Genomic DNA, 5,951 nt, shown 5'->3' with positions numbered 1-5,951 from the left:
GGGCCTACTACAATAACTAAGATAATCTCTTAAACAAGTGCAAAAGTGCGAAAATAATCAAAGGTTATACTAATACACGTGTCGGATCCAAGTGATTCATCTTGTCTATCTGTTTTTATTTTATTTTATTTTTCAGCATTTAGTTAGTTTTTATTTTTCTTAGTTTAAAACATTTTTCTAACTTTTTGATTTGATTAGACGTTGAGGATAAACCGGTATTAAAAGCTCTTGTGTCCTTGGACGACCTCGGTATCTTACCAACACTATACTACGTCCACGATGGGTGCACTTGCCCATATGTGTGTTTAGTGTTAGTAAATATCGTGTTTTATAAATTTAAAACTTGGCTAAAAGTGTAAAAAGGGCTTAAATATATATCTAAAATTATATTACACTACACGCACATCACAAGGCACGGCCCGCTCGTTTAATAGACCCTAGCACACTGTAGGTAGTCGTATTTGCTGACGAGATTTGAGTTACGAGTACTGAAGACGCAAAACAGTGAGTTCATGCTCCCACTTTTTCTTTAACTGTTTTTGGTTTTATAACTCTCGGGGGTGAAATACATGTTACGAATACTTGAACGGTATGAAATGCCTATGAAATAATAGATCATGTGAGCATAGAATTAATACTAAAAATGCCATAAACTCTTGGTGAAGACTAGTACCAAGCAGGGTTAAAGATGCCATAAATTCTTGGTGAAAACTAGTACCAAGAAATGCTAAAAATGCCATAAAGTCTTGGTGAAAACTAGTACCAAGCCATTAAAAACATTCATTAATTAGGGACGAGGGTTAGATCTAACGGGTACGGCCGAACCCCACTCATGGTCACAACTAGTACCTAGTAGTGCTTCGGAGTCCCAGTCGAGGTTAATCGACACAGTCGAGGTTAATCGACACAGTCGAGGTTAATCGACACAGTCGAGGGTAATCGACACAGTCAAGGAGTCATAACAAGTACTCCCCATGTCCTCAAGGAGTCATAACAAGTACTCCTTATGTCCTCACATGCCTTAAAGGAGCCATTATGAGTGCTCCCTGTGCCTTAAAATCTTTGTAAAACATTCATGTTCATATACGTTTTTCATACTTGTTTACAAAGGAGTCTCTCAAAAATTTACAAGAATTACATTACACAAACAGGACGCATGAACTCGCTCAACTTTTTGTTGAGGTTTTCCAAAATTACATGTATTTTAGGTAACAGGATGGATCTTGGACGCTGGTGTTGTAACTAGAAGTTTAGATGTCATTCACTTTTGTTGGTTTGTAACCTAGTCGAAGGTTGTGTTTTAAAAACTTGAATAAACAATGTTTGTAATACATAAATTTTATGAATGGATGAACACCGTTTTGATCATGTAGTTGTTTATTACGATTGAATGCAATGATATTAAACCAGTCACACATCATACGCTTCCGCAAAAGACAGGGTGTGACAGTTTGGTATCAGAGCTTCGATTGTAGTGAACTAGGATTCCTTCTCGAGTCTAGACTACAATCACTAGAGTTCTCTCACGAAAACATTTTACAAAAAGGTTTTCATTGCATTCACGTGAGCGTCAAGATCCACGAGTCAAACACTTTTTAGAAAGAGACAAGGCATAGACATTAGTAGGGAATACCCTCAAGATAAGGTGCCAATTAAGGCATAGTCTTCACGAGTTAGACCTGCCAAAGATAAAATACACTCTTGGTGAGAACGAGTACCAAGTAGTGTTTTTGTTGTAAATCGACAACTAGAAAAATGACCCCCCCCCCAAAAAAAAACGAGAGTTATATGAAATACGATGCATCGAAATGCCTGTATATGCTAAGTAACATATTTTTTTATCGATACATACATACGAATAAGTGTACAGAATAATTATTGACGTGAACAAGATACTTTCGACTCCGACTCCTATTACTGTACGTAACTCGCACGATGAAGCTATCGACCTCGCGTTCATTGCAAAGCTGATAGCTATAGTGATTACCAGACAGGATTCTGAGCTTGCTTCCGTAGGAGATGGCCGCTCTTCCCTCTCGATCGTGAAGGTACCTGACTACGGTGATGATGGCGAGGCAGAGGCGGCAACTTTGAACGAATTCTTAATCAACGGGACGAGATCCCTGTGACTTTTGTGAAGCGAGAATTGACGACATACTTGACCAGAAAAGGAAGATGAAGTATTCATCTTGAAGGTGCCCCTCCAACTACTGGGAATTCTCTTTATTCCTACTTCATTTAATCATCGTGCCTATGCGTGCGTAATGATAACGAGTGTTAGCGCGTGGACCACCGCCATGGTCCTTCCCATGATAAAGGTGTAAGGACAGTAGTGTCCCCTCCTTGATTGATCATCTGCTTGGACGAGAGAAAACTGGGGTAACTGTGCAAGACAATTTATTATTACAGGGGCCCACGTAATAACGACTTGTAGTGCATGGAAATCCTGGTGGACTCTACGGGTCGAGCTAACAATCACTATACAAAAATAAACTCTAGGTGTTCACACCTTCATATGGTGGAACAATACCTAGATCAGTGCTTTAAGCACTTTATAAAGTAGGAAACTCGTCTTGCCTACTTCGTATCTACCAGTGTACGAGACGCTTATGTAACATCCCAAAAACCGAATGTTATTAATTGCCATGTGTTCTTATATGACTTAGCACGAAATGAATAACTAGGTTAATTACCGTAGTTAAGCGTGTGTGTGGTTAGAAGTACTAAATGACTAAAGTTATACCCGTTTATGCTTTAGTGGCTAACACAAGGTGAAACACCCCAAAACTCGAACTATTTAGTTGCTAGAATGTTACTACATCTACAAGAAGGAAATGTAATAACTAGGTTAATAAACCTAGTTAAATGCTTTGTTTAAAACAATTAAGGATATGAAGTTGGGATAAGTTTGAACAAAGGACAAGCATGAGGGGTTGAAAATGGGCAAAGAGGAAGGTAAAATTATAAAACAAAAATCAAAAACACAAAAGCCCATTCTGGGCGTAGGTGTGTGTGCGAGCAGAGGAGAAGAAAAAGAGGGGGAGCCCTCTCAAACCCTAAATCACAGAATCAGGGTGGAATTCAAGATTTAATCTTGTGCATGGACCCAAATACATGATCATCTAGCCCTAACAAACACATGGTAAGTTGTAATTTTGGATTTGATGATGTTTGTATGAATTGGGGTATGATCAAACTATGAAATTGTATGAAATTGTGCATGTAGAGGTGTTAGAATCATCATTTAGATCATGTGTTAAGAACAGGTTCAATTAATTTGATGATTTAAAGGGAAACCCACAATTATGAATGGAAGTGGCGACATGGGGGTTCTACCCATGTCCAAGTCTTGTTTGATGTACTTGTTCCTAACTTGAAATAGGTTATGTGATGTTAGTCTAGGGTTAATTCTATGAATGGAATGTGATTTTGAGCACTTTTTTAATGATTGGAATTTAGAAGGAGATGACTATGCCTAAACTAGTTGTAAACTATGCATAGTAGGTTGTATGCACACCAAGTGTTCGATGAAATGCTTAACTAGTAGTAATAGATGATATTGTGTCCGTGAAGAGCGTAAATTCCTAGCATAATGAGTTGGTTGTGTTAGTGTTAGTAATTATGCAAAAAGGAAGGTGTCTTGAGTGAATTTCATGTTTCAATTATAGTAGTCATGTAATCGGTAAAAGATGGCGTCTTAGAGGTCCATGAACCTTGTTGTTGTAAATGATACATATTATATGGTTCATTAGTTGGTAAACATGAAAGGAATGTGTTGTGAGGGATGACATGTAGAATTTTAATCGAAAGCATTAATGCTAGGACCATGTTGTAACGATTAGTCAAAATGTAAAAAGGTTAGGTGGATAGGATCACAAGTACGTGTGTTGATATTGAATGCTCGGAAGTCAACATGACATGAAAGCCGATTGTTGATGTGATTAATTACCATTGGCTTGTGGATTAACATTCATGTGTATGTAAATGTTAATGAAGGATAGGCCCTCGGAAATGTGGACTTATACCTTCGGAGTTAGCAAGACAAGGGAAGCGGTATATCAAGCAAGAAGCATGGAGTCTATGAGGTAAGTGACCTTCAACTCGCTTCTTAGTATACATAAGGATTTCATGTTTGTAAATGAAGGGAAGCTATGTACGATATGAAATAATTGAAAGCATTAAGATAGGTATTGATATAAATATTTGAAGGTAGTTTGTGGGACCAAACGGGTCGAATAAATAAGGATAAGTAAGCTAACGGTAATAATACGGGTAATGAACAGGGTCCCGGGAAAGGAATTTTAGTCTAACACATAAGGAATCGTTTTACGGATGTTTAGGAACAGGTTTCGTGTGAAACGGATGCAAAACGAATAAGTTATGCGAGTTCTAGCATCTATTTGGGGAGCCAAACTGGGCACCACCGTAGCTTACGGTGCCCACCGTAAGTTACGGTGGGTGCTGAACCTGTTTCTCTGCCGTAAGGCAGTACATGACTGCCGTAAGCCATTTAATGACCACCGTAAGCTACGGTGACCACCGTAGCTTACGGTGGAGGTCAGATGCAAATATTAAGTTTGTGGATTTCCTTGTTTTTCCTTCGAATTCGGACCCCGTGGAATCATTCCAAGCCTTGTTAAGTTTTTATAATGTTCTTTAACCCTACCAAATGGCTTGGTAAGTTACGGATGAGTATGAGATTCATTTTTAAGAATCGAAACATATCCGATAGATATTATAAAAGTGTTTGTGATGTGCAAATGAGATCGGGGTACGTAAGCGAGTTGGCGGGGTAATGAATTAAGTACGTGGGCATGTAGGTATGCATGTATTAAGTAGGATTTTTATCTTTTAAGGAGTTGGGTTAGATAAGACGCATGCGTGTTAAATTATCCGAATGTTTCCCGAAAGAGTGAGACTTGGATAAAGGTATGTATGTTCTAATATATACGAGTATTGATGATATTAACTGAGTTATCTATGAGACTGAAATGAAAGTGCAGGAAGGTAAGCGTGGGGCTCTCAGCGATTGGAGGACCGGTGTAAAGAACGAACTTGGAAGAACATCTTGATGGAGTAGAACTCACAAATAGAATGCTACGATTGTTATTATATTTTCATTAATTTTGTATGATGTCATCATTTACTAATGTGTTAGTGATGTATGGTGACCGCAGGCTATTCGGATCATTATATTCTTCATGAGGAACAAGGGCATGAGGATCGAGTTAAAGATCACGGATTGTACGGAAAAAGTTGTCACGTGGATTGTATTCATATGTTATAAATGTTATTTTAACCAAGGATGAACGATGTACATAGTATAGAAGTCGTATAAATCGGTTTTCAAGTATGTTAGATCAGTTATAAAATAAGAAATTTTATGACTCGTTTACCGCTGCGTCATTTTAAGGTTAAATGTTTTAGGGTGTTACAGCTTAAGAAACGATATTTAAGCAAGAGAAGATGGATAACAGTGACGTTACACCCTACCACTTTATGAAACTTGTAAGACCAAGGCGATGTAGCCTCGAATACATTATTGCAAACAATAATAAGCCAAGTTACCCAGCCTATGTGAAGGCTCAATAATTGTTTCCTCGCTCATACAATAATGATTATATATATACATGTGAAATTGAGTGATTACATGATGCTTGTGGTAATATGTACCCCGTAGACAATTATGGAATATTGTCTAACCTACCGCATATCTTTTGACAGAAAAGAATGCCCAGACGAGACACAGACACCAGTACGTTGCCAAGAACAGAAGCTGAGCTTCAAGAACGAATCTTACAGGCAATTGCACGACATGAAGCCCTCCGCTTCGAACACAGCGGTGGCACAACCGGAAATAACCCTCCAACTGGCTGCACCTATAAACAATTTCTGGACTACAAGCCACTGAATTATGATGGCACAGGAGGTGCCGTTGCATTTGTACATTG

The sequence above is a fragment of the Helianthus annuus genome, chromosome 10 (genome assembly GCF_002127325.2).
Source record: "Helianthus annuus cultivar XRQ/B chromosome 10, HanXRQr2.0-SUNRISE, whole genome shotgun sequence".
Taxonomy (NCBI): domain Eukaryota; kingdom Viridiplantae; phylum Streptophyta; class Magnoliopsida; order Asterales; family Asteraceae; genus Helianthus; species Helianthus annuus.
This window is presented reverse-complemented; position numbering follows the sequence as displayed.